This window comes from Marmota flaviventris, chromosome 17 (genome assembly GCF_047511675.1).
Source record: "Marmota flaviventris isolate mMarFla1 chromosome 17, mMarFla1.hap1, whole genome shotgun sequence".
Taxonomy (NCBI): domain Eukaryota; kingdom Metazoa; phylum Chordata; class Mammalia; order Rodentia; family Sciuridae; genus Marmota; species Marmota flaviventris.
The window spans coordinates 66,195,943-66,208,340 of NC_092514.1; the positions used below are offsets into that span (position 1 = coordinate 66,195,943).

The 12,398-nt window shown below is 39.9% G+C and overlaps 1 long non-coding RNA gene across 3 annotated transcripts; it reads right to left on the reverse strand.

Annotated features, from left to right (window-relative positions):
• Window positions 1–6,678: 6,678 nt before the first annotated feature.
• Window positions 6,679–12,050, reverse strand: LOC139702263 (uncharacterized). Of its 3 annotated transcripts, none has more exons than XR_011704844.1 (3): window positions 11,906–12,050; window positions 7,744–7,917; window positions 6,679–6,902 (listed from the first exon to the last, which is right to left on the reverse strand). It is a non-coding gene; the product is annotated as an uncharacterized lncRNA (long non-coding RNA). The 3 variants fall into 3 exon arrangements; XR_011704843.1 differs by adding an exon at window positions 9,643–9,710 and having other exon boundaries at window positions 6,679–7,917; XR_011704842.1 differs by having other exon boundaries at window positions 6,679–7,917.
• Between the last annotated feature and the right edge of the window lie 348 nt (window positions 12,051–12,398).

A 12,398-nucleotide genomic window follows, 5' to 3' on the forward strand; every position in this document is an offset into this window, starting at 1 on the left:
AATTAGCACAGGAATGGGATTCTCCTCCAGGGCTGAGCATGGCAGAGTGACTGGAGTTTCCTCATTCATTTTAAAATTTTTATTTTGCTTTTACTCAACACATAACAAGTAGACTTATTTATGGGGGACAGCATGATGTTTTGATACGTGCACGCTTTATGCAATAATCAAATCAGGGTATTTAGTCTATCTACCACCTCATACGTTTATCATGTCTTCATGGTAAGATCATTTGAAATCCTTTCTTCTGGCTATTTTGAAATATTCAACACAATATTGTGAACCACAGTCACCCTGCTGTGTAGTAGGACTCCAGAACATATTCCTCCTATCAGACTGTCATGCTCACCAGACTTCTCCATCCTTCCCTCCCCCTCACCTTGCCGGCTTCTGGTAACCAGTGTTCTACTCTACTGCTGTGGATGAATCTAGACTCTGCTTTTCTAACGTGGCCCCAGACGACGGCCAATACCTCACCTGCGTGCCTGCACATGTTAACATCTGTGAGCCTCAGTTTCTGCATCAGAGGAAAAATGATTAGTGCTTATGTCAAAGAATTGTGATAAACCCACAAGACAAAGTATGGAAAGCACCCCAGCATGTGCCTGGCACACAGTAGGAACTGTGCACCCACATTAATAAGCAGACTGAAGGAAAGGGGTTGCTAGTGAGCCAGACCTGGGAGGAGAGGCCGGGTAATTTCCGGTCCCGGAGCTGAGCGGGGCTGTGGCCGTGGCTTCTCTTCAGCTTTTTTCACCCCACCCTACAAGATAGCCCTCATGGACAACGCTGCTGCTTTATGATCTGCACTTTTTATGGGACTTGTTCAGATGGCACTGGTACAAAAACCCAAACCCGTGTTGCTGGTGGGAGCCACTTAAGGGGTTTCCTTGATTTGGTGTCCCTGCACCTGCTCAGCCACCTGCCTTGATATACTTCAGATCAGCCATCCCTGAATTGCTACCCTGTTGCCTCCGCCCGAATACAGAGAAGCCAGTAATGAGTCTGGCCAGATTCGGGGAGGGGACTTTCTTTTCTTCCCCAGGTGAGACTTCATTGACTACTCAGGCAAGACCCTGCAGGGGGTCTGAACTATCCTGATCTTGCTAGGAACTTTGGCTCACATTGGCTGGGCACTTAGAGAGCAATGTGCAGCGATGCTGGTGGGGCAGGACCCTCACACAGCCCTACTGCCTGTCTTTATTACCAATTTCCTGAATTGGCCATATAGCTCTGTTATGGTTTTGGATCTGAAAAGCAAAACCTTCTGTATTGAAGGATTGGTCCCCAATGTAGTGGTGTTCACAGGTGAGAGCTCTGATTGTAACCAGGATTAACCCATTTATGGATTCATAGCTTAATGGGCTATTGGGAGGAGGTGGAGCCTATTTGGAGGAAGTAGGACCTTTGCCTGCATGCCCCTGAGGTTGTATCCCCCTATCCTCCTCTGTTTCTGGCTGCCAGGAAGTGAGCAGCGTCCTCTGCCACAGGTTCCCACCACCATGATATTCTTCCTCACCATAGGCCCAAAAGGGACTTGGCCAACCATGAGCTGAAATTATGAATCAGAATAAAACCTTCCTTTTTTAAGATGATTTATCTCAGGTATTTTGCAATGGCAACAGAAAGCAGACTAATAAAACCTCTTAGACATTCAAGACTCTGGTAGTCAGCCAGCTCACCTTTGATTTGTAACTATCAAAGCCTAGTATATAAAAAAAAAAAATCCTGGTTAAGAAAAAAAAAAAATCTAGGTAAGAATGTTGGGAAAAAGGTTTCCCTGATAAATGGCCAAAGCTGCGGTAGCTACAATGGCTTAGCAGGTGTTTAAAGTCTCTCGTGGAGCAGTCTCAAGGGTCCTCATTTACTTCATTAGGAGGATAAAGGAACGGGGTCAGATTCTTGTCTGTTATTTTGGGAACCTTAATAATGTAAACTTAAGCTTCATACCACTTTTGAAATTGGATCCAGGTCAAGACCTTTGTCTGTTTCCCACCTTTGAGTTCAGAATGGTGAACTCTAGGGCTTAATGCAACAGAGTACTTTTAACAATAAAAATGGAACAAAAGGAAAGAAATTGTCTTCATCTGTTTCTACTGTTATAACAGATACCACAGACTGGGTTATTTACGTATTTATTTATTGTGGTACTGAGGGTGGAACTAAGAGGCACTGAACCATTGAGCTATATCCCCAGCCCTTTTTACTTTTTATTCAAGACAGCGTCTCACTTAGTTTCTCAGGCTGTCCTTGAAATTGTGATCCTGCTGCCTTAGCCTACAGAGTAGCTGGGATTATGGATATGTGCCACTATACCCAGCTAAACTGGGTAACTTATAGACAACAGATATTTATTTCTCACAGTTCTGGGACGCTAGAAAGTCCTAGATCAAGGTGCCAGCAGATTTGGTGTGTGGTCATGGGATTGGTCTCTGCTTCCAAGATGGCGCCTTGTTACTGCATCTTCACGTGGTGGCAGGATGACTGCTGGGTCCTCACTTGGAGGAACTGCACAAAGGACCAAACTTGCTCCCTCAAGACCTTTAATAGGGGCATTAATTCTATCTATGAGGGCAGAGTCCTGTGAGTGCACTTCTTAATACTGTTATATTAGGGATTAGGGGTATGTGTGTGTACATACATGTATATGTGTGTGTGGTACTGGGGACCAAGCCTACACCCCCCCCCCTTTTCTTTTGAGTCAGGGTCTCATTAACTTGCTTAGTTGACCTCCAGCTTGTGATCCTCCTGTCTCAGTCTCCTGAGACTACAGATGTGTATCCCTGTGCCAAACTGGGGATTAAGTCTTCATGTGATTTTTAGAATAAACATTCAAACTACAGTGGGAAGGTTCAGGAGTCCAAGACCAACTTGGTGTGGCATAATAGCCGTCCCAAGGAGTGCCATATTCTGGATCAAAGAACTGCAAGGTGATTTGAATCTTAGATCAAAAGTCAACACTTTTCTCACTTCAACCAATTCTTATGCAGATCTTTCTGAGTGCACATCACACACAGTTACATGGAAAACTCATTTTATTTTCAATAGATCACGTAAGACAGGTTCTAGAATAGTTGAAGTGTTGGTTCTCAGACAATAAAGCCCAAGACCTTCAACCTTTTATAATGAACCTTTACTGATTTTGTTGATTCTGAAGTGATAACCGTGTTAAACGTTTTAAAAGTTAGTCCCTTTTGAGAATTTCGACTACCTCCTTCCAGGCTATTCCTGGCATTTTGTTACCTTTGTCTCTTTAGAAGATGCTTCCAACAGCATTTCTCTCATCCCTTATCATTCATCTAGATTTAGACTGGGAAACTACACAATCCAGCTTATTGCAGTTGTGTGTGGAGGGTACCCTCAGGACAGAGAAATGCTTAGCCAATCAATATTGCGGTTAGGATAGAACTTTCTAGTAGATTATGGAAGCTTAGGCTGTGGAATCCGATAGGCTTGTACAAATGGCTTATTATTGGTATTGGGAGTTTTAAAAGTGACCTGATTGTTCTCAGCTTTGGTTTCCTCATGTAAAGCAAAACAAAAACAAACAACAGAAAAACACCTAACTCTCATGGCTATAGTGAGAATTAAGAGAATCCTGGCTCAGGATGATACCTAGTTCCCCTACCCATGGGCCACCATGTCTTGACTTCTCTTCTGCATCTTTCCCATGTGTTAGGATGTTGTAAAGAATATTTCCAGGAACATGGTTCTCAGACTTGAACATGCCTCAGAATCCCCTAAGTGGGCCTATTAAGAAGCAGATCACTGGGGCTAGGGTTGTGGCTCAGTGGTGGAGCACTTGTGTGAGATTCGATACTCAGCACCACATAAAAATATAAATAAATAAAATAAAGGTATTGTGTCCAAGATTGCTTGGTCCAATAGCAGTTTCTGATTCTGTAGGAAGAGGTTGAGAATTTGCATTTCAAAGAAATTTCCAGGTTATGCCAGCAATACTGTTGCTGCTTGTGATCTGGGGGCCAAATGCCAAGAACCATTGTTCTAGGAAGGATAGACTGGGGTCCAAATCCCTCCCGGTCACCCAGTAGTTGTATCAATTTTAGGATTATTTACTTTTGTGAGTCATAGTGTCCTTATCTGAAATGCAGGCATAATAACTTCTACCTCATAAAGTTCTAATAAACATCAAACGAAGTAGCAGTTGGAAAGATCTAGCACTTTTTAAAATAAATAAATAAAGATCAAATAAATCTTAATCTTTTCCTTCTTTGAGACAAGGTCCTTTTTGTTTAGCTTCAGAACTTATGTACAACTTGTTTTGAAATATTTAAAACATCTGGATGGACACTGTGGCCCACACCTGTAATCCCAGTGACTCAGGAGGCTGAGGCAGGAGGACTGCATGTTCAAGGCCAGCCTAGGAAACTTGGGAAACTCTTGTCTTAAGTAAAAATAAAAAGGGCTGCTGATGTAGCTTAGTGGTAAAGAAACTGTGGGCTGACTCCCCAGTACTAGAAATAAAATAAAACAACAAGATATGTGTCATTTGCTCAGGAAGAGTAACAGTAGACTTTATAGGAGGTAGTAAATATTGTTCCTGAACAGGTAGCTTAGGAGACCAATCTCATTAACTTCCCACCTGGGTCCCATTTGGGTAAATGACATATTGGATTAAAGAACATTCCCCCTGTAGACCAAAAAGGGTTTTACAGGTGAGTATATAAAAGCCAATGAGTCCTTTCTTTATTGGTTGTACATCTAAAAGTATATATATATTCATAAGTTGCAAAGCAGGTACATCTCTAATTGTACGTATTCTGTCCAAATGACACACTTTCCAGGAAAAAGAAAAAAAAAGTCTTTCTGTAGTGAAATGGGTTTGCTGGTGTTCTGCCAAATGGAAGCCTTATCATAGTAAATACATCAACTTTAATTATTCATTTCTATTTGCTTGAAGAAATGTTCTTATGTGACTTACATATGTTCATACATTTCCTTGTTGTAGCAACATGAACTAAATAAGTCACTTTCACACATAAATGCAACTCCAAGAGTTATTATCGCTAACTTGTGTTCTCTATACCATTCACACATTTTCCATTCAGCAGAAGAAAAGGTAGTGTTTGGGTAACTGAGAAGATTTACAGAGAAAAAATACAGGGTCCTTTTGGTGTTCCTTCAAGTAAAGGATCAAGGAGCCAGGCTACCACCTGCTGTTACAGATGAACTGAAACGTGTCCGCCTAGAGAGAGTCACTGAGGTTCAACTGGTTTGCCAATTTCGCCTACTGGATCTACACAACCAAATGGAGCTTGAAGTCTTTTCACTTCATCCGCAAGTCACCCCCATGGCATACGTATGAAGAGTCTGTTCTGCCATCTGGTGTTCATTGAAGGAAACGTCTGCTGAAGCATTAGGAGTTAAATAGCCAGTGTCTTCCTTATACATCAGCAACCCGTGTGCGGTTCTTATTCTTTCAATGAAAGACAACTCCAGAATTTCTGCCAAATTCCAAGAGAAAGCAATTTGAGAATATATGTCAAAATAAAAATGCAAACATCCTTGGTTTAGTGATTTCAATTCTATGAAATTATCTTCTGTACATATGCATACTCGTGCACAGAAAAATGTATGTTAGCAATATTCCTAGCAGCACTGTTGTAATAGCAGAAGACTGGAAAGAAGATAAATTCCCACTAGTAGGGTATAAGTTAAATAAATTGTGATATACCCACACAATAGATACATCATGCAACTGCTTGAAAAATCAAGCAAATCTGTGTATTGGATGTTAGATGGTCAACAAGACATATCGTTAAGAGAAATAAGTATGATTTGAACAGCATGTATAATTTTCTGGCACTGGTATAAAACTGTTCATATGTGCATGGAATATCTAGAACATTCAAGAGAATGGTATTCTCACTGTGGAAATCAATATGGAGTTTCCTCAAAAGACTAGACATGGAGCCACCGTATGACCCAGCTATACCATTCCTCGGTATTTATCCTAAAGAATTAAAGTCATCATACAACAGTGATAACATGCACACCCATGTTTGTAGCAGCACAATTCACAGTGGTCCAACTATGGAATCAGCCTAGGTATCCATCAATGGCTGAATGGATCAAGGAAATGTGGCATAGATAAACAATGAAGTTTTATCCAGCCAAAAATTAAAATAAAACTGTCATTTTCAAGAAAATAGATGAATCTAGAGAACATTATCTAAACCAAAATAAGCTAAATTCGGAAGGTTAAGGGTTGTATATTTTCTTTCATATGTGGAAGCTATAAACAAAAAGGAAAAGAAAGGTGTGTATGTTGGGGGGGTCTCAAGAAAATCAGTAGAGGAAAGGGATCAGGGAGGGGGGAGTGATATTGGTCACATTATATTGTTATGTTGTGTGCATGTACGAATATGTAACAACAAACCCCATCATTACATATAATTATAATGCACCAACACAAAATGCAGAAAGAAAAAAAGGAGTGGTATTCTAAAGATACTGACCTTGAGAATGAGAACCAGGGTGGTCAGATGTGTCAAGAGACACAGTAAGACTATGAAATTAGGCTTGGTCAGGTAGGGGAGGAAAAAGTATCTTAATTCTCACTATTACTATTTTGCACTGTAGGAGTGATTTTTAACATGTGCATTACCTGAAAGACCCACCGATTCCCTGTCCAAGAAAGACGCACGAGGCACTGGCTGCAAACGCAAGAGGCGATTTATTGATACACAGGCGCCTGCGGGTGCCCAGCGAAACCTCAGCCGGAGCTTCGGTGAACTGGCACACCGGGCGTTGGGGTACAGATCTTTTATAGGGTACAGTGGTCAGTTTCCCTCCTAGCACAGTAACAGGTATCTCATTGGCTCTTTTGAATCCAGCATATAGGTCACTTAAAGGGTAAACTTGTTTTTCACTATAGGTTCCTGGAAAAACCATATAAAAATCATTTGTTATTCATTGTATGGTTTTTCATTGTATGATCCCGTTTGCCCAACCGTGCCGGTTCCTTTCCCAACCATCCTGTCCTTTCTTAATCGGTTACACTTAACTGATTTTCTGAAAAATACATCTGACGTCTGTGCAGGTGCGGAAGCAAGCCCTGGTGATTTATTACTGGGCCTAAAGTTATTGGGCTGGGGTCTTTCATTCCCCCCTTTTTCTTTATCATGGATAGAATCTTATATCCATTGTTCTGCTTGCTCAGGTTCTTGGATTAAACTTGTGTGTGACCCTGTTTGTTGTTTAAGCAACTGGTATTGTTGAGTTAGAACCATAGTTTGGATTATAGAAAGTCTCTCTCTCATGAATTGCACCAATCTATTGAGTATGCAGGGTCCAAACGTTAGGATTATTAGCAGAATAACTAAAGGTCCCGCTATGGTGGATAGCAAAGTAGTTAACCATGGGGATTTGTTAAACCAACGTTCAAACCATCCTTGTTATGCTTCAAATTTCTTCTGTCTCTTGGCCAGCCTTTCAGTGACCTTTTCCATAGTTTCCTGGACTACCCCTGTATGGTCAGCGTAAAAACAACATTGTTTCTTTAAAATCACACAGAGACCACCTTCCCTAAGGAATAACAGATCTAATTCCCTCCTATTTTGTAGTACGACTTCTGCGAGGGAAGAGAGAGATTTTTCTAAGGCAGTGATAGACTTGGTCACTTGATATTAGACCCCCGATTTATCTAACTACACTGACTTCCTAACTTTAAATCTGGCTTCATTTTTTTTTTCTTTTTTTTTTAATTTGGGAACTCCTTACTGCTGTGAGGAAGGGGGACGAAGAGAATCTTTCTGGCTTCTTCAGGCTGAAAAGGGACGGCGTGGGGCAAGCAGTTTGGAGTCCCCCTTAAAAATATTGGGTCTATCGAGTGGTCCATGATGAAAGTCTAATTGAGAAGTAATAGGCTGGAGGGCCATTTGAGTGATGGGTGGTCTATAAGAGAAACAAGAACTTATTAGTACTGGAACCATATTGATGCAGTAATAAATGCCACAGCACAGAAATATGCCGATGAGTATAATGGCCAAGACAAAGATTAACAATGTTTTCTATCAGGCAGTACCAGGAACTAGGAGCTAGGATATTATTTCCACGAAAAAGTTGCTGAGAACATGGCTTCCATCTGAGCAGGTAAATCTTTAAGGATATTTGTCACATTGTCAGAAATGTCAGGGATGTCAACACAACAACTAACATGTAGGGTTACAGATGTCTTTTTCTTTAAGATATAGTTTAATAATTTAATGCCATCTGATCCTGCAAAATCCTTTTATTAGTATAACCTCTGTGTCTAATAGAAAAATTTTTAATTTTGCTACTTAGGGCTGGATAACCATATTAGCAAACATCAAGCCTACCTGCGTTGGCTAGAAATAAAGGCCTTAGACTAAAACTATTTTAGCAGTCCCTTTGACAGTTATCAGGCATTTCTGTCTAAGAATCTCTTTTGTAGCCTCCAGTTTACTTATTTATGGAAGTTACATTTAACTATTATTATCATTTAAGATGTCCAGGAACAGCTGTGCTTTGGCTTTGACTGTCTTTGCTAAGTGTTTAAGATGAAGCAAGTCAAACTGACTTTTGTTTCTACCTATTGTTTACAGTCAGCTGAGTTATCCTGGGAGTCCTCGGGAACTTCATAGCAGCTTTTCAGTTCTGCTAGTGCCATTACGCTAGGATGGGTCCAGGCCTTGCTTGACCATGTGGCTTCCCTCAGAAGCATCAGGGATGTCTCCCTTTTCTAATGACCCTCCTCTTTACAGCAAATGCACCGATTGGCTTTCTGTCCTCCACTGGTCTCATTAATCTCCCTGCTCAGGAGGTTATGTGGCCTAGAGTTGCTGAGCCCTTTAAAGAAGTCCCCTATTCCCTGATTTAGACTGACTCAGAGGGCAAGAGCCGAACATTGGTTTTCTTGGCCCTTTTAATTTAACTAATTTTAAAAACTTGATCTTAAACATCCAGCAAATAAGTCAACAGCCTTATATTAAGAGCACTGGGCTTTAATGTTTATCTCTGTATCCTGTAGGTGATAACTCCTTATCTTATGTTGACCCAGGTTGTGTTCTTAAAGCAATACCTCTTTAAAACATTAACAGGCAATCCTTAAACCATCTATAAGCAAACTACAAAACAAAACTAACTAGGGTAAAAACATATTTAGCTTATATAATAGCTACCTTGAATTCTAGCAGGGTTATACATCATAATTTCCTATTTGAGATCCTAGTAATCTTGGCACAAACCTATTTTTGGACACAACTTTAACTGTACTGAAATCTGGCTTACTTTTTTATAGCCACTTTCACATGTAGTGAGATGGGACAGAGCCTTATCTCAAGTAAGGCAGGGCTCTTTATAAATCTCAAGTACTATAGTTCTGAAGCTGATCATTTTACAAAGTTTACATAAATTGTTGTTCAAGTTTAATATCACACCTAAAACATGAATTAAAGGCTGAAAGCTTTTAACCTCTTATAGAAAAGTTGTAATGTACTTTTGTGTTTTGCAATAAAACCTTTACACAGATTAGGCTCTCAGACCCTCAGAGTAGAAAGTAACATGGAACCGTACATATCTTATTGATAACAAGTTCAGTTTAGAACACAAATGATATAATTGAATCTCTAACATGTTTTTTTTGAAGCCTAAAATTACCATACAACTTTAGAACACCAGCTTGATATAATGTTCTTTTGAAGCTTCTACCTTACAGACTTGTATACCTGGAAGATATGAACACATTAATAACACCATAATTACATAAACCTCCTTTTGTTCACATTTTGAAACAATACTTGTAAACTTTTAAATTTAAGCAGAGTTAACATTTTATTAGGGCCTTTTTGAACACCTAGAGAAACTTATAAGCTTAATTTTGAGGACATTTTTACTTTTATCTGTTTACCCAATCTAAATTGAACCGTTTGAATCACGTGAATTAAAGATATTTGGATCTATTTTTAATTTTTTTTTTTTATGAGCGCTCCTCATCTGTCAATTGTTATATCACTGCAGGATATATGGACATACACACATACAGACATACCGACATACAACACATAACAAGAGTGTGCACACATAACAATAATAAAGGCCTCGTAGCTTTTCGCAGATGAAATCTCCATTGCAATGTTTTTTTGTTTTTCTTTTTTTCTTTAAAAAAACTTCACTGATCAGAAAAACATTAACCTAGGTCTGCAGGATCAGAATCACGAGCTCAAAAAAAAAAAAAAAAAAAAAAATACAGAATCTAAGAAAAAACAAGAGTCCTAAAAAGAAAAAAAAAAGATGACTGGCCAGTAGTTAGTAAATACCATACAATTTACTTCTTGGTTTGGTCTAGTTTGAGTTGAGCAGACACTTTAGGCCTAAGGCATTTTAACCTTAAGTTATATTTCCAGGTTTAGATGTTGAAAATTATGATACAAATTTAAGAAGCAATTTTCAAAATTTAAAATTTTATATCTTTTTACATTAGAAAAACTTGTTCATATAAAACTGGAAATAGGATCTCTACCATCAGAAGAAATTTCTTTAGTACCTCTAAGCCACTTTGCTTGTTCTGAAGTTTCTAAAGTAGCATTGAGTTACATTAAATTTGCCCACACATTACCATATATATCTGAAATTAAGCTTTGAAAATTTCTAAGACTATTGGTATTTTATCTAATGTCATTTTTATGAGCCAGACCAACGTTTTAATTTTTTTTCAGGCTACCCAGTTCAAAATTGAAACTCTTTAAATTTTTTTTTTTTTTATCCCAAGTATTTAAGTTTTCTAGCATGAACTATCTGAAATCAAATTAAACAATTGCTTAAACCCAACTTTTAACTGCAAGATAGTGCAATGCTTTAGAAACCCATTCAGATACCAGATTGTTACAATAAAAATTATTATTATTATTTTTTTTAGACACACATTTAACCTAGATTATCCCTAAGAAACAATCAGACAACCAGATAAGAAAATATCTCTCCAGGTTTTGAACTTTCATTTAATTATGACTCCCATCAGTGGCACCATAGACTTTCCCATGAGTGGACCAGATGTTTTCACGTAGAGGCAACTATAGGTGTAAAATCAAGGGTCCCAGTGTGACTGACTTTACTGCATTCAGTGTCCCTTCTTTTTAAGTAAACAGAGGTGGTGTAATCCTTAAGATGTAGACAAGGACCCAGGGAACTCCCCAGAGCTAAATGGCTCTGGCAGCTGCTGGGAGTCCCTTAATCCCATCTTTCACCCATAGGATCAGTTCCTCCAGTTTGGTTTGACCTTAGGCATTAGGCATTTTTTTTTTTTCTAACTTTTTAGTAGCCAGCTCCCAAAAAGTCCATCCTCTGCTTGCAGTTGTTTCGAGTGCTAGGCTTCCCCAAGAGAGCAGAGTGGGGACTCCTTAAAAGTCCCCTTGAGAGTGTTAAAATTTGTGACTGAAAATTTGGTTCCCATCTCTAAAGCCAATTAACACTAATTTAATAATGAGGACAGGGCTTTGAGAAAAGTCAAAGCGAGATGTTAAAGTTGTTATAGATTGTCCCATGTTAGTCTTAGATGGAGTGAGAAAGTGCAAAGGCAAGAAGACAGACACAAATATCAGACTGGACACAGAGAACGCTGCGCGGCTCGAGCACAAACCGAACGTACCTGACGGATTAGGGAGAGGAGGGATACCGTCACCTCCGTCACCCACGAGTACAGTGTACTCTACAGAACATTGGAGGCCCCCCAAGATGGGCCTCCCTGAGCCCCTGGGACGTCTCCCAGGGTGGCAGGGGAGAAGTCCGAGTTCGTCAACTCCTTCTCAAGCTGCCCAGAATACAGAGCGATTACGCGTAATCGTACAGACGCTGCGCATGAACAGATAACAAGATAACAACCAGACAGACAGAGACACAAAATGACACGAACTGGCCAGCTTACCTCCCAGTGGTTATCGGGTGTTCCTCGGGCAGGGATCCGGACGGGGTTACAGGAGTTCTCCTGGCTGGCTCGCCAAATGAAAGACCCACCGATTCCCTGTCCAAGAAAGACGCACGAGGCACTGGCTGCAAACGCAAGAGGCGATTTATTGATACACAGGCGCCTGCGGGTGCCCAGCGAAACCTCAGCCGGAGCTTCGGTGAACTGGCACACCGGGCGTTGGGGTACAGATCTTTTATAGGGTACAGTGGTCAGTTTCCCTCCTAGCACAGTAACAGGTATCTCATTGGCTCTTTTGAATCCAGCATATAGGTCACTTAAAGGGTAAACTTGTTTTTCACTATAGGTTCCTGGAAAAACCATATAAAAATCATTTGTTATTCATTGTATGGTTTTTCATTGTATGATCCCGTTTGCCCAACCGTGCCGGTTCCTTTCCCAACCATCCTGTCCTTTCTTAATCGGTTACACTTAACTGATTTTCTGAAAAATA